This window comes from Sturnira hondurensis, unplaced genomic scaffold, assembly GCF_014824575.4.
Source record: "Sturnira hondurensis isolate 20B ecotype Veracruz unplaced genomic scaffold, ASM1482457v3 Scaffold0022201, whole genome shotgun sequence".
In the NCBI taxonomy this organism is placed as follows: Eukaryota; Metazoa; Chordata; class Mammalia; order Chiroptera; family Phyllostomidae; genus Sturnira; species Sturnira hondurensis.
In genome coordinates this window covers 6446287-6473772 of record NW_028094832.1, presented here as the reverse complement: position 1 = coordinate 6473772, position 27486 = coordinate 6446287, and the positions used below count along the sequence as shown (strand labels likewise).

The window sequence follows — 27486 nt, the reverse complement described above, 5'->3', positions numbered from 1 at the left end:
GCACAGCTGTGTGTAAGTCTGTGTGTGTATGTTCCAGGCAAACCCATCAGAATGTATGGAGAAATTGGAAAGCTAGATTAAACAGGATTTGTATTAGCCAAATAAGTATAAAAACAGGAAAATAAGGTATCATGACATGTACTGATATAGAAAAGTCACAAAGACAAACACTTAAGATTTAAAAACCCACAGTTGTGCAGTATAATCTAATTTGTGTGGATACAAAACAAATGTTAAAAAACTGAAATCACGGCTTCAGACTGCTGGGATGATGCCAGAGTTCACTATTGTTTTGGTAAATCCAAGGTGGTACCTCTCCCATCCCCACCCAGCTCTGAGTCAAATCAAATTACCACCACGCCCTGAGAGCAGAGGTTTTCCAGAGATCTACAAGTACAGAAAAATATTTGCCATGCCATGTGAATGAAGCTTTGAACACAGTTATGAAAGATGCTCACTAACTCCTTCTAACGCGATGCTGCCAGGTCATAGCTACTAGGATGCTGCACTGGGGAGATAGGATTGGTGGAACAGCCTGGAGTCAAGACTTCCCATATACTATGGTGTTAATGAGGTTCAGTAGTTTCACTCGGACAGAGGATGTTTCAGTTCAGGCTGTGGCATTGGTGAATTGTCAGTGTTCTGACATTAGTTGCGTTCTTCACATTTTCCCTTTTTAGAGGGAGAGGTTCACCAGGTTCTCATTCTGCCATTCTAGGAATTGATCGGGAGATGACTGAATTTTTAATAAAAGAGTCTGGTCCCGTGGATATAGATACAGACTTGGAAAACTTTAGTCCACAGTGTGCTACTACTTACCTAAATGCTCTGAAGTTAAGTTCCTCAGACACATCGGGACTTTATCTCCATGAGTCCATTTCTAATGCTTGGAAACCAAAGTATTATCTCTGCTACTAGCATTATATTCTTATTTTAAATATTTAAAATGTAACAAGTTACCTGGAACTTGAAAGGGTTTTTATTACCTTTTCCTTTCTTCACTTCATAACTATTTAAGAGTAATATATTTAAGCAATTAGTATTTTTACAATGGCATGGCCTCTTTAGTTTTTAATATATCTCATTTCTAGTTTTTCCATAAGAAATCATGTTTACACACTCAGTCAGTGAAATGTCTCCTGCCTTCATATAATTTGTATGTTCAATACGGAACAGAATGAATCAACCAATCATTTAAATTAGTTTTTACAGAACCAAACATTGGAATGGAAATAAAAAAGATTATTCCTTTTACCTTCTTTGGAGAATAAAAAAAAATGTAGACAAATAAGGACCCCCTCTATCTGAAAGATTTCTGGAACAGATAATTCTATTATCTTATAAAAGAAGAGAACAAAAAATATTTGTCTGGGGACATAAAGTGATTTTTAAAATTTTATTTCTCTACTGCAAAATATTTGCCAACTTTATTTAAAACTTGATATTTGGGTCAAAATCAAGATTTTCTTCCAAAAAAACTGAACAAATTATTTCCAAAAAGCACAAGTTATCAGTCTGCTTTAGATCCAAAAAGGCTTTTACTGGACAGTCAAGTTTTGAACAATTATATTTTGCCAACTATGTAAGTGTAATAGTGAAGATGTTATTTCAATTATCCATCTCCTCTGAAGTGGTTCTTGCATAGAAAAGAAAAGGAAAAATGCAGATGTTTATAACTATTGAACTTTGTTTCTGGAGAATGTCAGAAAAGGTTACATCTCTCATATTTCCCACTAAAAGTTGTTTTCTGAAACATCCAAATGTTTGAATGAGCTGAAGAAGGTACAATCAGGGAAGAGATATTCTCACAAGTAATGTTTACGTATTTTCAGTGATATTTCTAAGAATATGTCCTTCTGAGTAGGCTGGCACAAAAATTTGGTTAATGAGGTTTAAGCAGCCTTATTCTCCTCTATACTTCATCTGGAATAACAAATAGAACTGACTACTGTACCTGTAGAAATCATACCCCCACCACCAAAGGAAAAAAGAGAAAAAAGGAAAATGATGTTCTCCGATCAACCTTAGGCTCCTTTCTACAATGGAGCAAAACCCCGTAATTTGCAAAACAAGTTCTGTTTATTCTTTGAAGGAACTGAGGTTATTGGCACAAATAAGTGAATGAAATAATGAAATTCAGAAATTTAAAACATGTAATACCTGTTTGACGATATGGAGGCATTTTCTTAATCTAAAAAAACAAAAGAGACACCTTTTGCTTGTGGATAGCCAGTCTCCCTCATTTACGTAGGCATAAATGTGAAGAGAAATTGTAAGCTCTGCTCTGTATTGTAATGAGCAATACCGATAATAATAATGAGTGATAACAATGTTGCATAATTAAAACTTTATGCCTATTGATTAGCAACTTCCTCTACTTTCTCCTCCCCCCCAGGCCCTTCTACCCTCTGATTCTCTGAGTTTGACTGCTTCAGATGTAACATGCAAATAGTGCAATGATGCAACATTTGAGCTCCTCTGAATGGCTTATTTGGCTTATCATAATGTCTTCAACAGTCGTCCACATTGTTCCACATTGCAGATTTTCCTTGTTTTTTTAAGGCAGACTGATAATCCTTCATCTATATACCACATTTCCTTTGTTCATTTATCTATCCATGAAAATTTAGGTTATTTCCACATGTTGGCTTTTATGAATAGTGTATCAATAAACCTAAGAGTTCTAAAATGTCTTCAGGATTCTGATTTCAATTATTTTATTTTTATTTTTTTTTAATTTTATTTTTTATTTTATTTAATTCTTGTTCAAGCACAGTTTTCTGTCTTATATTCCCAGCCCTACCCCCCTCAGTGCTCCCCGCCTCCCTCCCATTTCCACCCCCTACCTCAGTTATTGTCCATGTGTCCTTTATACTGATTCATGTGAGTCCATCCCCATTTCCCCTATGATTCTCTCCCCTCTGGACCCTGTCATCCTGTTCCATATTTGAGTGTCATTGGTCATATTTTGCTTGCTTGTTTGTTTTGTTGTTTAGATTCCTGTTAATGGTGATATCATATGGTATTTGTCTTTCACCGCCTGGCTTATTTCGCTCAGCATAATGCTTTCCAGTTCCATCCATGATGTTGCAAAGGGTAGGAGTTCCTTCTTCCTTTCTGCAGCATAGAATTCCATTGTGTAAATGTACCATAGCTTTTTGATCCAGTCATTTACCGATGGGCATCTAGGTTGTTTCCAACTCTTGGCTATTCTTTCAGAATCACTGAATGAATTGGGATTTTTACTTTTATTTGTTGTTTTTGTATGTGTGTGTGCATGAAACCTCCACACTGTTTTTCATAGCATCTGTACCATTTTGTATTCTCAGCAGCAGCATACAAAGGTTCTAATATCTCCACACCTTTGTCAATACTTGTTTTGATTTATTTTTTTAAATATTTTACTTACTTATCTTTAGAGGGGAAGGGAAGGAGAGAGGAAGAGAAACATAAATGTATGGTTATTTCTCATGTGCCCCCCGCTGGCCTGCCACCCAGGCATGTGCCCTGACTGGGAATTGAACCTCAACCCTTTGGTTCACAAAGCCCACACTCAATCCACTGAGCTACTCCAGCCAGGACTGTTTTCATTCATTTTTTAATAATAGGCATCATGGCAGGTATAAGAGGATATCTCATTTTTATTTTCATTTGCATTTTCCTGGTGATCAGTGACATGGACAACCAAACATATGCATTCAACTGACCTTCAAAGGGGGCAAAAAATACACAGTGGTGAAAGGATAGTCTCTTCAACAAAAGATGATGAGAGGGAGATCGGATATCCACAAGCAAAAAATAAAATTGGACCTATACCTTACACCATATACATAAACATCTTAAAGTGGACTAAATACATAAACATAAGACCCTAGACTTCAAAACCCTTAAAAAACATATAGGAAAAGCTTCATGACATTGGTATTGGTGATGATTTCATGGATACAACACTCAAAGCACATCAAGGCAACAAAAGCAAAAACAGTCAAGTGGGACGACATCAAACTAAATGACTACCATGCAGAAAAGGAAACAAGCACCAGAATGAGGGACCACTTATGGAATGGGAAAAACACTTGCAAACCATATATTACATAGGGTTTAATTTCCAAAATATATAAGAAACTCCTATGACTCAATAGCAAAAAGACTAATAACCTAAAAATAATGGGCTAAAGACTCGAATAGACATTGCTTCAAAGAAGATATCCAAATGACCATCAGGTTTTAAATTTAAGTAAATGTAAAATTTTTAGATTTATATTTAAACTTAAATTTAAGTGTTTTCAATTTAAGTAAAGAGACTGTGGTGGCTAAACAAGAATCAGTGGCAGATAATATAATGCTATATGTAGAGACTCAACTTCAGTCATTGCAGGGGACACAGACATAGGCTAAACACATAGTCTTCAAAGAGAGGCAGACTTCTACACTTTCGGAGAGTACGGTCAGCAGCTGCCCATTAGCCTCTTAAAGAATTGCCTTCACTTCACGGAGGTACCCATATTCATGCCCCTCTGAAGCCAGCCCACCTCCAAAGACTAATTCTGGTGAAAGTTTAAAGGCCCAGTGATTTTGAATTAATATGGGACAAACTCTAAGGAGCATTTTGGTCCTCTACTCTGGCTGAAGTGGACAGATCCTTTCAGACCATGTTACAGAAAAAATGTTCTCTTTCATGACCCTTCTGCTTCCCCCTCCATTCTGAAAGGATTAATCATAATATCATTCCTCGAAAGCACCCTGGATGTTAAATTCTATCTCAGTTCTGCTTTCCATAGAAGTCAAATTGTGAAAGTGGCTGATTGGAGGAATTCCAGAAAGCAGATGCTAAGATGTCATTTTAGATCTGAATTGCCTGTCACCAGGCTAGCAATGGGGACACAGTCATAGTAGTAAGGAGAACACATATATCCCTAGTATAAGGCAATGGCACAGTTGTTAAAATTCTACTGGTGAACTAGAGTCATACAATGGTAGAAGAAAATATACTAGCTCATGAGGTTAATCTGATATTTGAAAGATAGGGAGGAAATAGACATGATAAAAGTGACAGAAATGAATGGCTTTCTAAGATCTAGTAAAGATCTAGATAAGATAAAATACTGCAAGAAATCCTGGGTAGCCAGAAAAAGTAGTCCATTCTCCTTGCTTGAAGCTAATAGGTTTCTCCACCTCAAGCCAACACAGGAGTCCCTCCGATCTTGGTCACTTGGCTTATAACTGGGGTTGAGTAACAGCAACACTCAGACTGAGATGTGCTGGGCCTGAGAAGGAGCAGGAACACACCTCAAAGCAGTTGCTGGACTAAGTGAATATCCCAGTAGTCGTTGAGGAAGAATATACACCACTCGCTTCTAAAAGGTCTTGACGAAGCAGGCCACTACTTAAATTTGAATTCATTTCCTTGAGGTTCAAGATTTAACACCTGGAAAGGACCCTACAACATGGTGTGATCTCATCATTAGTATGACTGGTCAACATGAAAGAAAATGATGACTTCTGGTCAACGAGGTCATAATGCTGGAAGTACTGGGTCAGATAGTAGAAGAGGGGATGGAACCTGCAGATGATTTCTTACTCAAGAGGGCCACACCAAATCTGGAATGTCCAGCAGATATTTCAAGAGCAGGCCTAGTGAATGGTATCGTATCATGTACTGAGATCCTAGGAAATGCACTGGTGAGAGGTGCACTCACCCCTGTGAATTTCCATGGTGGATCCCTTTCCACGGGACAGTGCTGTTGGCGGAAGACACTGTGATAGGCCTTGCTTCCCTGATTGGCACGGTGATGGTGGGCTCATTTAGTGTTAGTGTTACCACTAAGCCAAGAGGGGAAAGTGGTAACACTTAACTGTCAGAATCTAGATGGGAGCAAAGTTGAAGTGGCTACCAAGGGGGACTGACCCGCAGATGCTTAGGAAAATTGTTGCTCCACCTTGTTGTATCTGGCCCAGCACCTTGTTTCTACCTGGCAGCACTGCCGAGCTCTCACTTAATTGTTAAGGGGTAGTTACATTTCCACAGCCCTAAAATTATACTCAGCTCTTTGAAGGCAACCGCGAGGCTGATGTGGCCCCCAGTGAAAATGAGTTTGACACCCCTGCCGTAGACAGAAGTGAAGCTGAAGCAGCTACCAAGGGGAACTGACCCACAAGTAACGATGAAAATGGTTGATAGCACTCAGGATCCATGTGGGTAGATAAGTTCAGCAGCCAACACACCTACTGAACAAAACGTTCCAATAGGTTCGAAGAATGGTGTAATGGTCTGGAGGTCACAATGGCAGTTGCCTCAGTAAAAAGTCAGGATTCCTTGCCGTCTCCAGGTCTAACCCAGTTTGTGAACAGGGGACCCATTACTTGCATGAAAAGTAAGCTCCCCAGATGGAGAGACTATCCATCCGGCCATATACCCATGGTAATGACAACTCTGGTCCTTCTGCAAACACACTTATGATCATTTATTCAGATGACTGTATCCTGTCCAAGGGAAAGGGAAATACTGAAACATTTTAAAGACTGTTGGACATCGAGTCCAAACTGAAACTGATACTCAGGGACATGGAGCATCTTTATGTTCCTTAGCAGCTTGGAGACATATGTTTGTGGGCCCAGCAGTAAACAGAGTTCTGGCTAAGGTCCTGTGGCAAAGGCACATTCATTGTATTCACAGAGTCAAACAACTGTGCTTTCCCTGGTCCTAGAATCCAAGATGAAGAAAAACATACTTGGTAGTTGCTAATGCTCTCACATTGTCTTTCACACCTATGAGGTAAAAGCTATTAAAATGTGTTGGCAAGTTAAAGTCTCTGAAAGTGTCCCCCATACCCACATTAGTAAATCAAGAGCAGTATATCCAATATCACAGGTGGAAGCTGTGGCCTTCAGAAAGCTGTGAACACACAGATCACGTGCCAGCCAGGAGCAAAGACTGTGCAATGTTGGACACAGACCTCCAGGACACAGTACATAACTTTAATCAAAGTTACTTATTGTCCTGGCTGTTGTGGCTCAGCTGGTTGGGTGTCATCCAACAAACCCAAAAACGGCCTATTTGATTTCCTGGTCGGGGCACATGCCTGGGTGGCAGGTTTAATTCTCACCTTGGCTGGGGCATAGGAGAGGCAACCAAATGATATTTATCTCTCTCATCGATGTTTCTCTCCTTCTCTCTCTTCCTCCTTTCCCCCTCTCTAAAGAGAAATGCTTTAAAAGTTACTTATATTTTTCTTTTTCCTCATATGATGAATATACAGATATGAAAACTAAGAGTTGGAACAGTGAGTGTCCTGGTGCCATTTCTTCCAATGAGCTTCTCATGAAATATTTCCTCCCATTCTCCAAAATGTTATGCTCTGTAAGGTTAGCACTCCTGGTTCCCAGGAGGGGAATATTTCCACTAGGAAATACAGAAAAGTCCCATTCCATTTTCTATTTTGATTATTACCCGGACACTTTGGATTTCCCATGCTTTCCATTAACACTTTGGATTAACATGCAAATTGAGGAATAACCATGGTGTCAGTGGAGACTGACTCTGATCATCAGGAGAATGCAGGGGTACTCACACAATAGGGCCAGACAGGGATGGGTTTGGTACACAGATGGTGTCCAATTGTGATGAAAACATTCTACCGACTAGGGCTTACTGACAGTGGATTACGACATGTTTCACAACACCAGATAAGCTCTCAAGACCAGTAGAAGTATTAGCTGAGGACAAAGGGACTCTAGAATGGACACTGCAGAGGAGAAATAAGAAGTATTCCCTGTTGTACCAAGACTGGTTATAACAAGAAGGGTTTTGATGTAGTCAAGTCTCATTTTTACTCTGTGTCCCTGTAGGAAATGCTGTCCAACAAGTGCATGTGAAATCTGAATCTGTGAGGTGTGAGGATGTACGTACTCAGGTAAATACAAATGTCCTATCCCGTCCCATACACACCCACGGCCCCACTTTGTTGGGAGCGCTGCAACACAACCTAATCCCTCTGTTCAATCAAGTTATTTCTGCAAGATACAATGGCTGCTCCTTAATAATCATCCTCATCGTTGCACTTTGCCTCAGAGTCTGTTTCTTGGAGAACCCAACCTGTGACTGTTATTTAAGTACATCAATGATCTCTACTAGTGTGGTTGACAAGAGAACAGGCTTGACAAATAAACCACTGAGGTGATGCCAGTCTAAACGTCAGTAGCTATTAGGGAAATGCAAATCAAAACTCAAATGAGATACTTCCTCACACCTGTAACAATGGCTATTGCCAACAAGACAAGTAATAACAGATATTGGAGAGGTTGTGGAGAAAAAGGAACCCTCATTCACTACAAGTGGAGATATAAATTGGCACAGCCACTGCAAAAAACTGTATGGAGTCTTCTCAAAAAATTAAGAATCACGTTACTGTTATCTACCTCCAAAATTTGAAAACATTTATTTTCAAAGACATATACACCCCTATGTTCATTGCAGCTGTATTCACAGTGGCCAAGACATAGAAACAACTTGCGTTCTTGGATGACAGATAAAGAAGATGTGGTCCTCATGTACCATGGCATATGACTGAGCCGGAAGAAATGATGAAATACTGCCATTTGCCTCAATGTGGATAGACCTTGAGAATATCATGCTAAGTGAAATAAGTCAAACAGAAAAAGTTAAGAATCATACTACTATTCTCATATATGGGATAAAAAACTGAAAACAACAGATGAACAAACAAGAAAAACAAACAGAATTTCATGGACACAAAAACCAGTGTGGTGGTCACCAGAGGAAAGGAGGGTGTAGGGGGAGCAGGCCGTCAGGGAGTCAAATACATGGTGACAGAAGATTTGACTTTGGGCAGTAGGTACCCAATGCGATACACAGATGATTTAGTAGAGAATTATACACTTGAAACCTACATACTCTTGTTAACTATTGTCACCTGAACAATTTAATTAAAAACAAAATAAAATATAAACTAAATCTGCTAGAAAGTTCAGTCAGCATTCCAGACCATGCGAATGTTTTTGTTCATTGAATAGTTTGCACGCTTGTCACCTGCCAGGAACGGTACACAGCAGTTAGGATGACAGGTAAGGTATTTGCCCTTGCTTAGACAAGAGTTGAGTGGAATATGTAGAAATTAAACATTAACCACAGAAATAATTATAATTGTGGTAAGAAGGGGAAAGTATAGAATATTTTTCTATCAGTTCAACAAGAGTTCAGGTTAGATTCCTAAAAGAGTAACTTCATTAATAAGGATAATGAGAAGGAAAAGAGTAACCAAGGGGCAGAGTCAATAAATATGGTAACATTGATATGTTTGCTAAAAAGCAAAAATAACAGAAACAACCAACACAAACCTGCGATATTACCAAAGAAGAAACTGGTCTTTTAAATAATGGCTTCCATCTGTTCCCTCCATAAAATAAAGTGTGGCTCAAGAGAAATCTAAGGCCACAATTCAGAGGACTTCTGAACATTTACTCCGGCAGTGCTGATTTGTTCCACTACACAAAACACCAAACCTTCTTTTGGAATAGTTACTTTTGGACCCCATTTACTCACTTCTGCTACCAGCACTTTTTCATGCGCACTCTGGCACGATTTTTTGTGATTTTGTATTCACTCGATAATTACCCACATCAAGGCAATACTCTTATATGCCAGTGAAAGTACCGCCCACATTACCTATGGGGATTCCATCAGGAAAGAGAGAGGAAAATTTACTAAAGAAAATAAAACGCTCTATTGAAATTTGTTGAAACAAAACATTTATATATAAAAGCCTTACTTCCATTTGCAACATAGAAAAAACAGCCATGTATGAAAAAAGGATATGAAAGTAACATTGAAACCCATAACAGTGTTTTCCCAAACTTTGTTGACTGGTTTTTGTATTATTTCATGAAAAAGAGGATATTGATTTTTGGTAAGATTTTAATGGCCACTCACTGAGTTCCCCTTGTGGAAATAACAGTTAAATCTTAAAAAATAATTAGCAAAAGCTGGGCTAAAATATTTTCTCTTTTTTTAATATGAAAAACATTCAATATTATTCTTATGTGGAACAAAATAGAACATTTTATTTTTAAATTTTCAGTTTGGAGAAAAATTCAAAATACCAAAGTAAGGTTTTTGTACTCTGAGTTATATAAATGTCAACATTTCTAACAAATCAAAATTTTATTTGGTTGAATGTCTCTTGGGTACCATTTTAAAATACTTATAATATTCCAAGAATATGAGTGTTTTACTGTAAAGGAAATTCAAAGGACTCGATGTATTCTAGAGAGAGCTTAAAATTTTCAATTGGCACTCTTGACAGTATAATGACTCTTGTTTTTTTTCCACTGTCTCTGGCAACATAATTATCATACTAGCATATTTAGTCCAAGTCTCTTGTCAAAACTAGCCCTATAAAATGCCTACTGGAAATTCTTAATCTATTTGCATTCTGTCCAGCCCAATTTGTCATATTTTTCCCCAGCAACTGATTTAAATGTTGTAGCCAATTGCAATAAACTGTTCCCTTCCTTTGAAGACTGCTCTAAGCCATTTTAATTTACAACATCCATCCCTGAAAACCATGCAATGGGTTTTGGACCCTGCTTTATTTTAATAGGACTGTATATTTCTGCTTCTCATTTTTGTGTTTTACATGTAAATTTCTTTAGATTCAAAATGAATTATCTCTTCCATTTCAAAGACCAGTTTATTTTTTTAAAAAATTCTGAGGTTAAGGGCATATAAAGGCTTATATACAAAAATTATTTGAAAAATATACAAATTATCCCTTTATGCATTTTATAATAAATATAGATGATTGTCATTATGATATTAGTATCTATAGATGCTTTAGAAAGAAATTTATGGAAGAGACTACAGGCAAGAACAGATTACTAGTCTGGCTGGTGTGGCTCAGTGGATTGACCCTGGCCTGTGAACCAAAGGGTCGTTGGTTTGATTCCCAGTCAGGACACACGCCAGGGTTGTGGGCCAGGTCCCCAGTAAGGCTGTGCGAGAGGCAACCACACACTGATATTTCTCTCCCTCTCTTTCTCTCTCCCTTCCTCTCTGTTTAAAAAATATAAATAAATAAAATCTTTTTTTAAAAAGAAGAGCTTGTTTTATTATTTACAAATTATATAAAACTGAGTGATTTATATGAAAAACTAAATAATTTATTTTAGTAGTTACATCTTATAGTTTTTATGAAGTAAAATTAATAGAATAAAAACAATTTCCAAAGGAACAGCTGTTCATAAAATCCAATTATAAATATTTATTTGCTTTTCTGAAAGAACTGAAAAATGTCTTTAAATTTAAGAAAAATTCAACATGGTGTAACAGAATCTCATTTGGAAAATAAAATCCAATAACCTTATTCAAGACCAGATTTTTCACAATAAAAGTATGTGGAAAGGGCAGAAACAACAGCTAATAACCAAAGGTACTTAGAGTTTATTTTACTAAGTTCAGGATTTCATGAAATTATATTATAAAATTATAAACTCTAATATATGAGTTTAATATATGAGTTAGTACTAATATATAGTACTAACCCCATCTGTAATATTGTGGACATCAGGAATTTAGAATAGGAAATTGTATAAAATTGAAGGACAAATTAAGCCAGAATTAAATTTAAAGTTCTCCTATGAAAATCTTTGGAAGGAATGTGACTCTTATTGTTGGATAGGTTTCTAACCTCTTCTGTTTTTTATCTCATCCCTCAAAGCAGAACAAGGCTGTCAAGTCTAAGGAAATGGTACCTAAAATTGGCAAGCAGACCAATGTGTCACATACTGTATTACATGCAAAGTTACACAACTAAGTTCACACAAGCAGAAAGAGGCCTTATTCAGAGGCAAAAATCTTCAGTATACATTTCAGAGCTGCCTACCATAGCCACTGATATTTGGCAGTAAAAGCAATTAATGCATATTTGAACCAGTTATAGATATTTGCTAAATATATACCAAAGCTGGAAATAATAATCCCTTCTCTTAATTCCATAACCTATACTGATTTTTATACCATCCAGATGATACTTGTTCTGTGGCTTGTTCTTTAACTGCAGTCATAAACATATTTTATACCCTGAGCTAAACTGAGGCCAGAGATCATCTTGTCTCCTTTACACCCTTCTCAGTTACTCTCTTTACATTCATCATATATTCATATTCTTTTTACTACTTGATCTTCCCTGTTTTGTTTACACATGGAAGTCCAGAGAATATGGGGATTCACTCTTAGTTTTTAAGTCAGTGTAAAGACAAGGAAAATTGAAAGATTTAGTATCAAAGTATTGATACTAAAAAAGAAAAGAAAAGATTGGAAATTAGAGAACAAGAAGAGAAAAGAAAACCTAATACCATTGGGTACTAAAGGGTATTCTGACCCAAAGACTGGCCTATAACTTTTTGCTTTAAGCAATCTGGGTCCTTGGTGAAAGCAAAGCAGTAAATAAATAAATAAAGCAATCAAGCAAGAACATTTCCATAAAGCGTTAAAATTTTATGCCTGGTTTCACACTTTTCGTTTTCCCTTTGGGTTTTTTTCTGTTGCTAGCATGCTTTGTTTCTGTATCGGGGAGTTTCATAGATAGTATGGCATTAAAATCAAGCCTGGCTATGAATCTCTCTTCTCCTGTACAGAAGAAAAGTTATTCTTAGTAGAAAAGAGTGCATAAATAAATAAATGATAGATGGGTAAATGGAAGGGGGCAGAAATAAGTGATTGCCGAAGATCATATAGTCAACACCATTCAAGGTTACTGTGTTCAGCTTATTTTTTAAATATATCGAGTATACTGGCTAATGTTGAGTACTTAGTTAGCAGCAGTCAGTGTCACACTTCTGTTATGTGTATCACTCCACTTAGCCTGAATAGCTTTCTGTAATGTGGGCACTGTTAATCATGCCTATTTTATAAGTGAAGAAAGAATCTAACAGAGAGGTTGAATATCTTGCCCAAGATATAGCCAGGCCATGATCCCATGCTAAATGGATCACTGTAAACTGTCTCAAATTGTTGTTTGAAGTAAAGAAAAAAATCAATTAAATGAGCTCATATTTATCACTCCAAATGTCAGATTTATGTTATATACCAATAGTGTATTTTCAAGAGTTGTCAGGTCTAGAACATGCCCAAGAACTCAGTATAGTGATACTCAATATCCCCATTATTTACTCTGAAATTGAACGTTAGAAATGTCGATAACATGGGCCAGTGGATTTCTACCATGCTTACATTCAGAGAGAGCAGAAAATACTGTAGCTGACTATAGGTTTATGAATCTGAACTAATGGATGCTTAAATTAGCACCATAATTAAGATAAATATTTTAAAAACATTTTATATGAGTATCACAATGACATGATGATAATAGGGCCTCTAGCAGATTATGCAAAATCCCCATGAAGTTCAGTTATTATCACAAATCAACTGTAGTAAAAATAAAGTTTTCCATTCAACAAAAATGTCTTCTCTGCAGAAAGCAAGGATATGCTAATTGTTTAGGGCACTACATTTAAATTCCTATAGTTGCATTGGCATATAATGATGGAGAGATTAGGTTCAAAAGATGTTATTTCACATATATTATAATCCTAAAGTATAAAAGCTTGTAACAAGTTTCAGAACTCTAAAAAGGCAAAGAGAAGAAGAAGGAAGGATTTTCCCATGAATTAAAAAGAAAATTTGTTGTAATGATGATGAAATCTTTGCCATTCAAGGTCCCTGACAACTGTAAGAATTACTGTTCAGGTCCTCTCATCATTAGAATAAAATGCTGGCATTTTTATTTATTTATTTATTTATTTAAACTTTATTTTTTAAGATTGTATTTATATTTAGTAAAAGGTAAGAAAAGGAGAAAGTGAGGGAAATAAAAAGTCCATTTGTGGTTGCTTCTTGAGTGCCCCCTACTTGGGATCTGTCCTGCAACCCAGGCATGAGCCCTGACTGGGAATCAACCCTTTGATTGACAGGCCGGCATGAATCCACTGAGCCACACCAGCCAAGGCTGGTGTTTTTATATAATCACGAAAATGAGTGTTTGACAAGGAACCTACTCACTCATGCTACTTACTTGCTTTCTTTTCTCTTAAAAGTGGAAAAAATGTGGGGGGATGGCCCATTATTTTATACATAAATGTGCCTGGCAGTATTTGCCCAAGAATTATAGATGGCAATTTTAATAAATTTGGTAGATACATACACTAAATTTCATCGTAACAAGGCTTCTGAAATGAAATTATATGTTTATAGTTATTTCTTTTTGGCTAAACCTTGAAGTTATAAAAGAAAATTCAGTTATTTGTGTATGTATCTGTACATTATAAATGTATGCATTTGCTACTTCACAGCTATAAGTAGTCAGTGATATAAATTCATCAGTAATTATTATTTGTACTGGATTATGTTGCTTAACACGGATTTATATTACAAAATGCATTTAAAGCATGAAGTCATTGTAATCAATGACCAAATGTATAACACAGATAAAAGAGTGAATACTATTAAACTTTTAATATTCCAAAACTTCATCTTTAAAATGTGTGTAACAGTTGAGTCAGTATGAGTTCTAATGCACTGGTATGAGTTGTAAAATACTGCAGCAGTAACATGGTAAGTAGGCTGCTGAATAAGTGATAACATTCATCTACACTTTAAAAATCAGCATCGATAAAATAAACAATTTTCCTAGATTATCTAAATATTATTTTATAATTTAGAATATGATATGTGATTTACAAACATGGTGTGTTAGTAACATGCCTTCATTTTCAATTTTAAAAGGGTTTGATACAATGGCTAATAGTTTGAAACACATGATGACAGTGCACTTCTTTAAACATTTTCTTGTTTGTTACTTCAAAATTTTAATATATACATGTGGCCAGGCAGCTTATCCAATTCAATTTGATAAGTAGAAAAAAGTGCTCAATGAACCTTACAGTGTTCCCATTAAATATGCCTTACTCATGAAATACAACAAAGTTAAATTTCCAAGTATTAAGGAAATAAATTATGTTCAACTGTGTTACTTAAAGAACATAAATAATTGAAAACATGTATCTTTTTAAAGATGCATTTTCTATAGTCATGCATAATTTTATTTTAGGATATTATTACTCTGTTCTTTTCTCTTCTCTAATGGTGGAGACATTAACTTATTTCATCATAAAATATGAGCCATTTTTACCCAAATAAAATAAAATGTAATATATTACCATAATGATTAGAGGGAAATAAAGGAATGAAGTAAGTAATCATATAGTCATTCACTGACCCACAGAAAAAAATATGTTCTTCAAATGGATACATAGAAACAAGTATGAGCTGTGCCAGCCTTGCTTATACCAATATGAGATGAAAAAAATCTTGAATTAATTATATGTCAGGTTTTTTTTTAATTTTCTAAAATCTCTACCAAAGGAATTCAAGTTTTAAAAGCATTTGATAAATTTCAGGGCATCACATTTCTTACTCAGTGATGTCTACAATTGCCATTGGGAAAAATGATGAAAGAGAAAAGAAACAAACAAAACAAAATGGAAACAAAGTAGTGTACAAGGTCAGAGACATTAACGGAAAAATCAAAGATCAAAAGACAAGCAAATCAAAGTCATCGCAGCATTTAGATGATACTCTGTTATCTTCTCCGGAGGTCAGAACCTTGTTCTTGAAAATAAACAAACAAACCTGATTTCTATGTAAATATTCAACAATGGCCTACCTGAAAAACATAAAAGTTTAGCTTAAAGGGGGAATAATCATGCTGGGGAAAATCACATTTTATGGTTAGATTCTATCTTTAGCTCATTGAATTTTACTTTGTGTAGTTCTATTTTCAGATTTTTTGAACTCTGTTTTAATCTCTTCAAACAACACAACTATTTAGCACACTGTATATTTTTCTGGCAAAGCGCTACACTGTCTCAAGTCACTGATTTTCATTTTCTTTTTGCCACGTTAACATCTCATTGCCTCACTCCCTTCGGAATGAGGGTGAATAACTGACTGTTGACTTCCAAATGCAGCTGGGCCGTTAGCAGCAGCCGGAGAATGTCCAGACAGCTTTCCATAGGACTGTATGTTGAATTGCACGCAGCCAAGTTTGGAACAGTTGAAATTATACATCCTACCGCATCTCACTCCTGAACTAATCCTTCTTCTTTGGCTGCCACTGCTCCCAGCGGACTGTGCCAATGAGCCCCAGAACTGCTGAGTGTCTATGGGTAAGTAACACATGGACAGCACATGATAATTGTGATAATGCACTAATTCTTTCATCTAGCTTTGAATTTAATGACCAGAGACCATTAAAGAAGATATTGTCAGCACTGCTTCATACAAGATACCAAACACCGTTCCCAAATTTAAGCAGCTCTATTAGGTGACTAAGCTGTAGCTTGTAAGTAAGTCTGCCTGACGCCTAAGCCAAGACTGCATCACCACACAGGTTGCTTCTCCATGTTATTTCTCTGCTACATGAAGACCTAGATTAGAGGTGAGCAAATTCTTTTCATTAAAAAGCTGGATAGTAAGAATTTTAGGCCTTGCAGATTACCTATGACTCACATGTATTATTATTATTTTTGTTTTATATAAATCTTTCAGAATGCCTGTATCACAAAGATAAATGATAACAAATGTTGGTCAAGATGCGGTGAAAAAGGAACACGTGTATGCTGTTGGGGGGAATAGATATATACAGTTATTATGCCTTAAAAAAAAGGAGGTCCTGTCATTTGCAACAGCATGGATGAACCTAGAGGACATTATTCTAAGTAAAATAAGTGAGACACAAAACAGGAAAATACTGTACAATGTCACATACATGTGGAATCTAAAAAAGCTGAACACACAGAAACAAAGAGAAAAGTGGTTAACAGTGTGGGGATGGAGAGGGAAGGAGGAGATGATGGTCAAAAGCTACAAAGTTTCTTTTTTGTAGAAAAATAAGTGTAGAGATCGACAACATGTTAGACTTCATACTGTGTCACGCACTGGGTATTTTTGCAGAGTAGATTTCATGTACTGTCACCATAAAACCAAGAAAGAAATTGTTCTTAGTTTTGAAGCCATGCAACGACATCCTACAGACCAAATTTGGCCAAGAAGCTACAGTTCCCAGCTCCCGGTCTAGAGGCTGCCCACACATAAGAGTTGCCTTGGCTGTGGCACATGCTTAGAAAATATATAAGAAAATATAACAATGGTTCCAGACACGGTGCTTCCCACTCACCATTTCAAGGCTTGGCTCTGAAGAACGGGAAGCACTATTTCTGGAATATATATAAAATCTGGTAATCTACATCTCTCTAAAGCAACGTCATTCCACCAAGATATTTTTTCTCTTTCTTCTCTGCATTTTCTCTGCCATGAGAATTTGTGCTCCTACCAAATAATTATTTGATATGCATAAGAATTTATCGGGTACATTTTTATTCTAAACTATGGATTTACCACATTGGGCTGATCACAGGAGGAAAATAGACATACACACACATGCACACACAGAAACACATGTAAAAAGCCATAGTCTCAATATCTGCCAACATGTAATAACTGTATTTTTATTTTTCTAAAATTGTATTTTTGTCTTTGAATTTATGGCTGCATTCAAATATTTTACTATGATCTCAATAGTATGTTTTATTTGTTCTGTGGAGTTCAGTTATATACAATCTAATAATATATCTAATCTCATCAAGTCTTACTATAAAATTGATACAAGTTCTGTCCAAAAGGCATCTGGCCATGTACTCTGAAAAATAGAGACCTTTACTGAAGAACATACAAGATACAAGAAACACTGTGTATAAGGCAATGAAATTTCAGTCCCCTTTAAAATAGGCACCTTGGGACCTCACACAATTCTCCCAATCACTGTCAGCTGACCCATCATATTTTTCCTGAATCTCATTGACAATCTGAAATCTCTCCCCTTTCAAAGACGATTTTAGTTTTGGGAAAAGCCAGAAGTCTCAGGGTGCCAAATGTGGGCTGTAGAGGGGCTGAGTCACCTGGGCAATTTGATGTTTCATCAAAAACTCTGCATTAGATGTGATGCATCAGTGGGTGCATCATTGTGATGAAGCTGCCAATCACTAGTTGCCCATAGCTGTGGCCTTCTGAGTCATTTGAATAGTTTCTGTGGATGAATGTTCAAGCTTAACTCAATTTGATGCAGATTCTTTGCTCTGCTCACTCAGTTATTTTCAATGTTGACAGCCACACAGTATACAGGCTCACTCAATAGCAACAACCATCCCCACTGACTAGTACAGTGAAGTCATCATTGTTCACCCTTGCACATTCCAGTCCACACTTCTTATCTTCCAGGTTACATCAATATCATGCAATTCATTCTCATTATATTAACAATGACTGGACTTTTTCCAGATTGACCTGGTATATTATATGAAATTTATTTTTTATGCTATTCTTTCTTATTTTGGTTCAAAATTTATGCTATAGATAATTCATATTTATTAAGTTTCTCAGTATTTTCTTTAATGTTTCTTTTATGCTCTTTTACCATATTTACAAACTATTTGTTATTTGTTTTCTGATTTTAATAGTAATGTTTTACTATTATACAAAGTATATAAAATAATAAAAGTAAAAAGCAAATGGCAAGTATATAACATTATCAAAAAGGGGTGACTCAATTAGGTATAATTTTACTCTTGCTATTATTTTATAGATTATATAATAAGTGCTTTTGACATGATACATTCACATATACATGTACCCATGATTAAGTTTTTAATAATCTTATGCAAATTTAATGCATGATGTTTTGTTTACCAAATTGAAACTATACAGCATATATAATTTATCTTTCTAAACTAAAAATGATATAAAATATCCTATTAAGTTTTTTTAAAATGTATTAATTGATTTGAGGGAGAAAAGGGAGGGAGAGGGAGAGAGAGACATACAGAAGAAAGAGAGACAACAATTTGTTGCTCCATTTTTTATGCATTCACTGGTTGATTCTTGGATGTGCCCTGACCGAAGCTCAAACCCACAGCCTTGGTGTATCATGACAACACTCTAAACAACTAACTGATCTACCTGGCCAGAGACTTACTAAGGTTTTTAAAAATCTTTCTTATTATTGGATGCATAATTGTCCCTACCTGAACTATGTGGTATTGCATACCACTTCCATAATTATTAAGTCACTATCCTATTTTGGGAAACTTAGCTAATTATAAAATTTGCTAAATTTTAAGTATTTCTGCAATAACTATTTCAGACATAATTGTTAATTTTTTATTGATACTAAGAGAGAGGAAAAGAGACAGAGAGGAACCTGGATATGTTATTTCACCCATTTATGCATTCGTTGGTTAATTCTGGTCTGTGCCTTGAATGGGAATCAAACCTGCCACATCAGACTATGGGGATGATGCTCTTACAGACTGAGCTACCCAGCCAGGGCTCTTGTATAATTTTTAAACATGTTTTTACTTGTTTTGACTGAAGTTTTAAAGGGCAATAGGTTGATGGAAAAGGATACACATTTTCAGATTTTTTAAAATATTACTGATATAATACGGTGATTTTTCAACTGGTGTGCCATGAGAACTATTCAAACATGCAACGCCTGCCTATTTAGTCAAGAGCACTGACCTTTCTCCTTAGGATTCTCGAGTCAAAAATAACCACAGCCAATGCAACAATAAGTGTCTGGTGTGAATAAATCAAAATTGTACCTATTTATTTTGTCAGACTGGCAAAAATATAGATGTTTTTTGTGTGCTGCAGAATTTTAGTAATTAGTTTATGTGTACCATAAGATGAAAAAGGTTGAAAACCACTGATAGAATATTCAAGCTGCTTTCAAAAAATGGTACATTATTTACTCTACAGAGCCAAAACCTCATTCTCTGTTTACTCTACAGAGCCAAAACCTGGCCTGAGAAAGATGGAGAAAAATAAATATTTGTTCTATGTGCCATCATGAAGCAGAATGGGACATTTTAAAAATTCCTACCGTTTATTCAGATCTTCAAGAGTCTGTTAGATTAATTTCTCTGTCGAACTTCATATAGTTGGATGACTGATTGGCTGAGTCAGAGGTGTATACATGCAGTAGGGTTTTGATACATTCACATTAGCTATCATGAATTTCTGGTTTTGGTATTGCAATAACTAAGACTCCCTTCCAAATTATTTTATTTTTTAACTTTCTGTTAATATATTTGTATAATAACCTTATATTCTTTTAATTCTAGTGATCTTGAAACACACTTTGTATTTAAATATAACAGATCTTTTTATTATAGTGAATAAAAATAATTCATTGACTAACCCTCACCTTATTTGAAATAAAACTGCATATACTTGTATATGTAATTTACCCCATTATGTAGGGTTTTAATTAATATACTCTGATATTTAAATCTAATTTACTTAATGATAGAGTACAGTTTTTATAGAAAACATATATTTCCTTTTTAAGTATATTTTATTGATTATGCTATTATAATATAAATCATTTGCAACCAAATGATTTTTATAATATAAATCATTTTGCGTCTAAATATAAAACATTGATTTGAGTCCTGGGTTCTTCCCCTTTACTTTCGGTTCCCTGATTTTTTCTTCATTTCACTTTGAATAGTCTTCATTTCTTCCTCTATATTACATGAACACTCAGTCATTTCTGTGAGCATCCTGACTACCAGTGTTTTGAACTCTGCATCTGATAGATTGGCTGTCTCTAGTTCTTCAGTTCTTTTTTCTGGAGTTTTGATCTGTTCTTTCATTTGAGCCAAATTTCTTTGTCTTGCTGCACCCGTTACATTGTAAGCAGCACAACCTTAGATTGTCTCCAGGGTGGGGCGGCCCACTTTGTGTAGGGGGGGCGCAGTCTGGATGAATATTTCTTCTTTAACTTTTTGGTTGTCACACTTTCGTCCAGTTCAATTTTCCAACAGTCCTGGTTGTTTTCACTTTTAAATTGGTTGTTATCCTTCTTTCAGTTGTATGAAGAAGTGTAGCTTATCTACTTATGCCTCTATCCTGGTTGGAACTCCCATAAATTTTGATAATATTTTTGTATCAACCATATTTTGTAGTTTAGTGATCAATGATCTAAAATATTCATTAGGTTTAACTGATTTTATCTCTCATTACATTTATTGTATACCACCAATACATCATTATATTTAAAATTTTCAACCTTCAGAAAAGTTGTAAGCACCATACAATTATTAGTGAATCAAGAGATTCAGTAACTACCATTTTGTTAAGTTTGCACTTTCTCTGTGATTTTGAAGATTTTGAGAGTTGGACCCTGTTTCTTCTCTAAATGCTATGACATATATTTGTTAATAAGAATGACTATTTGATATTGCTATAATATTATCATGTCCAGTAAATTTAATGTTCTTAAAAACTATAATATAATAATCAATATTTAGTTTTTTCTAATTGCTCTGTCAATGTATTTTCCAGCTGTATGATCTTTTCATTGTTTATTGTTGTTCAATGCAGGAACCAATTATGACTTATGCCCTGCATTTAGTAGGAAGAAGCACTGACCAACTCATTTCTTTTTACTTATTTACTTTTATCTTTCATGGCATTGCTACTTCTATGTGTCCAGACCAATTTCCTGTATAATACCCTCAACTTGTATTTGTGTAGTTGTATTTTCATGAATAAATTCAATTGGAAATACAATACAATTTTATTGTATGGCTGCACTCAGCAGCGCTCATAGTGATCTCCTTTTGGAATTGTGCTTCCCCTCTCACAGTGTTTTTCAGACTTAGAGGCTCTCACCGTAATAAGGGTAAAGGGGATACAGAGAGAATGTTGGCTTTCCCCTTAAATGGACAAGAGTATACATTAGAGTCCTGCACAACAGCTATGTTAACTTTCCCACCCACCGACATGATACATTCCCAAAAGGCCTGAATTACTCGGACATCCTGCAAACATAATCCTACTGCATTCTATCATTAAATCTGTGTGCAAAGGAGTAGTTGGGGAAGAAGTGCAAGATGCACTGGAGGCATTGACAGTACTCATGGCAATGAGAAATAAACCCTGCTGTAAATATCAGTGCCCAATGTAAAATCATCTGGGACATGCTAGGGTAACTTCTCCATTGTAATGGAAAAATTAGTCAATCTTGTATTTCCAACTAAGAAGGAAAAAAACACAATATTTGATCCTGCAGGCAAGATGTTTCACACATATGAATACTTCTCTGATCTAGTCACATCAGTCACTGACTATTGTTTGGGCTCACAGGTAGAAAAGAACTTAGCAGCTGGTTCAAGCAATTCTAGTAAGAAGCCTACTTGGCCAATACGATCTGGCAGACCCTATACTATTAGAGATAATGTCGCTAACAAAACATGCCTTGTGAAGTTTATGGCAAGACTCAATGGAATACTTACAAGCCAGGCTTTCACTGCTCCTGAGCAAGACTCTGCCATCTGTAGTAGAGATTTTTGGAAAACATAGGTGGTATATATATACATTATATATCCATGGGTACATATCCATTATAATGCTGTAAAAATTATCAGTGTCAATTTAAAAAATCAGTGATGGAGTCATTACTCTGAAAATTAATAAGGGAAAAAGTAAATTATTAATCCTGTCATCCCTACTCAAGTTTGATTACAAGAAAACCAAATAGATAATAAGACAGTTGTATTTTATTTCTAACAGAAGATTCCTAGGTAATACACGAAGGGAAGATAACTAAAAAAGAAATATATTATTTGGCAATACTCAGTAAAATAATAACAAAGGATTTAGGTGAAACACTATGAATGGATGTTAAAACAATTACACAAAATGTTTACAGAGTAATTTATAATGGTAAAATCTGATTTAAAATATCTTAATACCATTAAGATTAGGGCATACAGATTTTATATATACCATATAACTTGATTTGATAGGGATCTCATAAAGAAAAACAGAAGCAACTATAAAATATTCTTCCCAGAAAAAAAGAAACAAGATTATAAATCAAATCAAGTACCCAGTTTATAAAAAACATAGGGTTACAGGAATAAATTAACATAACGTGCCAAACAATCAGCCACATCTAAAATGAGAGATATTCTATACTGTGGATGACCTGATTTCTCAGTTAAATTATGTGTGCACACATACACACACACACACACACACACACACAAGTGGGCCGTGTGTACAGTCCACTCTAGAATACAAGACTGGAATAATATCAAAGACAATGTGACAATGTATGGAATTTGTATGATTTGTGTAATCTGACCAAATTAGCTGAAATTCATCTTTGAGACAGGTAAATTTTAATATGGACTTGTCACTAGATTGTTGTCCATTTATTTGGGATGATCAGTCATTTTTATTTAGAAATAAATAGTCATAATCATTCAAAAATATATATGAAGGATTATGAATGACATGACTTGACTTGTTTTGTCTACTCCCAATAAACCGGGTATATCTGATAGGAACAGTCATCAGAAGGTGAAGAACTGGTGAAGCTGTGAGAACGGCATATGAGCCTTCTGTATACTTTCTTCCCATTTGTGTACACGTTCAACAATTTCTCAAGTAATAAGTAAAGAAAAACAGCTCTCGCTGATTCGAAAGACCAACACATAAAAGTTTATAAATAACATTTTAAAAATATAAAGTAGATTTTTCTTCTCTAACATTTACAGGATACTGAAAATCTACCATTTGTTAACCATAAGAGTCATCAAGGATGTGAGTGTCAGACTCACAGGTAAGGGCAGGGACACACAGACGAATTGTCTTTAAAATGTGAGTGCATTTTCTCATAGTATGTCTTCTGCAGGCAAAGAATCCATGAACATGGTTTCATGGTTAAATGGAAGACCTTCTCTTGCATGCCAGTCAGAGAGTTATCAGTCTTAAAATTGCATGTGTTTTCACATCTCCTATACTAGACATCCCTTAGTTCAATCTCTCATTTAACTCTTCAAGTTTGAGTTTTTATCGGAATTAAGTAGACAGTGTATCTACCTCGTTATCCGGTCTTCTCACAAGATGGGTTTTCACATCCTCATGGCTCTACCATCAGCAAATCCTGTAAATAAGTGTCAGCAAAAACTGCAGGAGCCATTTCTCCACATGCCAGCTGATTAGGCAGAAATCGGTCTGATTCGTAAATCGTTCTTATCAAAATAAGAAAGGTTATGCAAAACATTCACAGCTTTCAAGTCTTGAGTCAAACTGGAATTGCAGGTCACACTCTCAGAAATGTGTAAAGTAGTTTCCCCACTGCTTTTTAGATGTAAATTGCGTTGATTCTAGTTCTGACAAACTACTAAATAATATTTTTAAAGTTTTGTTCGCCTCTTGAAAGGCCTGGATCTTAGACTTTCAGGGTGCCCTACAGTAGTACCCTGTAGGTCACCGTACTGTACCCTGACAGTGTACTTTTCAACACACATCCTTTTAGCTTTTGATTTGTGTGCACAGAAGGCTAACTATCCAAGTTTCTCCCATTGTTTCTGCAGTCAACACATTTAATGGAATTTAATTCCATTAAATGTGAATTAATTAAATTCCATTAAATGTGACTGATTCACAGTCAACAATTTAATGGAATCTGAGTCTTTAAGAGACACTTCTTAAAGACTTCTTTAGCTGTACTATGCCTGCTGGTTCCTTACCTACTACTTCAGTATTTCTATTCACCAAGGAACTGAATTTAATTCAGCAGCTTTGTTTGAACCCTCAACCTGCCCCATTACCATTGAAATGCCTTTGTCACTTCAGTATTCCCCACTGCATAGAAAATGCACACTTTTAGATTAGTGCATCAACAGAAGACTGTTGATCATGTTTGTTTAGGGTATATTAATTATTTAAATGCATGACTGTTTTTATTGCCCGTGGATTAACATTACTACTTTATATTCTGGGCCAAGTGTGGTCTGAATGAAGTGGACTATCTTTTCATGGCTATAAATTCATGAAAACCAATCTACAAAATGTTCATGGTAAATGAATTTGTGAGAAGCAGAAGCTCTTTATCTTATCCTAGTTTTCAGTCCTGATTTACTCATCCTGGCCCCATCCTTCCACTGTCAAGACTGCTGACACTGAGCTCTAGACATGTCTCCTCTAATCCATTACTTTATCCTACTTAGTCCTCAACATTTTGAAATTTGGTGAAATTTTCCTTCATATAATATATAGCTAGGCTTTTCCTACTGAAGTATTCATAACCATTTCTGATGGAGTTATATCAAGCCACGGATAAAATATAACTATGACACACTGTGTTGGAGGATCGAACTTACGTGAAAGCACTCTCTAGGGAAAAGTGATTTTAATTAGGTAGTTGTAGCGGGTCGAAAAACGCTGTGCCCCTCCCTCCCAATCCCTGTCTAGCAAAAACCTCAGAATATGACTTTGAAATTTGGGTCATTGCAGATGTAATTAAGTTAAGATTAGGCCATACTATATACTAGGGGAAACCCTAAATACAAAGACCCAATGACTTTGAACGCCACATAAAAAGGCCATACAAAGATAGAAACAAAGATTGCAGTGTAGTCTCTATGGGCCAAGGCCTGGAGACACAGCAACCTCCAGAAGCTAGGAGAGAGGCATGGGGTGGGTCTTCCCTATGTCTAGAAGGACCCGATCCTGCTAATACATAGATTTCATACTACTTACCCCCCAGAAACGTGAGATAGTATATTTCTATTGCGTTACACTTCTGCAATTGTGATAATTCATATGGCTGATGCCCTAGAAAACAACTGTGGCAGTTTAAAAATAGACATATTACTTTCAATAAAACAAGATACACTTTGGAGTGAAAATATTTCCCATAATTGTTTTTTATGAAAATTAGAAGGGAATATGATAAAGTAAAACATAATATTATAATTTTTCCCCAGTCACACTTGGTTTCCTCTGCTACAGGACTATTTCAGTGGAAAAAATGAGAAGTAAAATACAATTTTTTGAAAACTCACAAACATGCTAACTGCTGTATTCCAAAGCCTCCCGGTTTTTGATATCCTCAAAATTTTAGCAACACTGAAAACTGCAGACCAATTTATTGAAAACATATATAAAACTTCCCTTCTTTATCTTCTCCAACATGGAATTTTCTCCATTTATTTTCTACCCATTGCCGTCTGCACACAAAGCTCTTCATTCTCTCCTAAATATCCCAAATATGGCATAAGTTTATGTTTATATTTTTTATTATTCACAGACCTTTACTATTATTTCTCTGGGTTAATAGCAAATGCAAATGTCAACAAATCACTTCTCCAGCCTGTATTTCCAACAGCTTATCAGGCATGGACATTACAGGTCTCCCATCTGTCGCCACGCTTCACATTTAACCCACCGCCCTACCTCCCTTATATTCCCAGCAAACTAAGTGTTGTTCTTCCTGTGCCTGCCATGGCACCAGAGCTCCAAAGCGCCCTGGCTCGAGGCCTTACATTGTTTCTTATCATCCCCTCTTCTTGTCTCTTCCCCACACATACAATAAAACAAATAATTTTTTTAAAAAAAAATACAGTCTGTGCTCATACAATGTGTGCTCAATTTGTGGTAGAAACTGAGCTCAATCTTCCTGCATTAGTCATGACGCCCAGGAAAAACACTGTGTACACAGAAAAAGAGTAACTGAAATGAATGAAACAGAGAGACTTCAATGGGACTAAAGAAACTCAACAAGGAAGAGTGTAGCACCCTGGATACAGCAACAGTTGGGAGTTGGCTGTTATTGGCTCGAGCCCTGTGGAGACATCAGAAAAGAGCTATTCCCAGAAGCCAGGGAGAGATGACAGCCACATGTGGCTGTAAGAGAGGGGTCAGGAAACAGGAATGCCGCCTTTTACAAGAGGTCCAGCAGGAGGATGCTTGCAAAGTCAAATTTCCCAATTTTATTCTCCTCGCACGTGCTCCGGAAGCAATCTCTTCTCTTACCTCCTGCTGCTTGAAGCCAACCAGGGACCTGAATGCAAGCAAGGGGGCTTCTGGACACATCCCATAGAAGTCAGCTTCTAGGGGCACAGAATCAGATTGTAAAGGCAGAGAAGCAAGAGTTGGGACAATATACATTTCCCAGAAACCTTTAACTTATATTCTTTAAAATATGTGCATAGATTTTCCTTATTTGTAGTGATGGAATCCTCTCTAGAGCATATCCACAAAGATGGACAAACTCTAATCTCTAGAGGACACCATTTCCTTTCCGCCCTAAACACAGTCCTGAATTGTTCCTGTCTAGGCTTTCTCTGATGTTTTCTTACTTTGCTACCTCTCTTCACTCTAGTCCAAAGTTAGATGCTGGCTAGATGAATAACTGCAAATAACATTGACAAATCAATTTTTTCCTCTTTCAAAAAATAGAGAGGGTTTAAACTCCAACTATAAAGAACTTGGTAGTCACAACTCTTATCTATCCCTGCAACAAGAAAAAACCAAAAAAAATGAAAAACTTG

General features: G+C 35.9%; 1 long non-coding RNA gene across 1 annotated transcript in view; it reads right to left on the bottom strand.

The window, feature by feature from the left end:
- Window positions 1–19374: 19374 nt before the first annotated feature.
- Window positions 19375–27486, bottom strand: part of LOC118978936 (uncharacterized) — a 54029-nt gene continuing 45917 nt past the window's right edge. Inside the window, exons 3-4 of the long non-coding RNA XR_005064811.1 lie at window positions 26969–27045; window positions 19375–19403 (exon numbers count right to left, since the gene is read on the bottom strand). This is a non-coding gene — a long non-coding RNA (uncharacterized LOC118978936). The remainder of the gene's footprint in view (window positions 19404–26968; window positions 27046–27486) is intronic.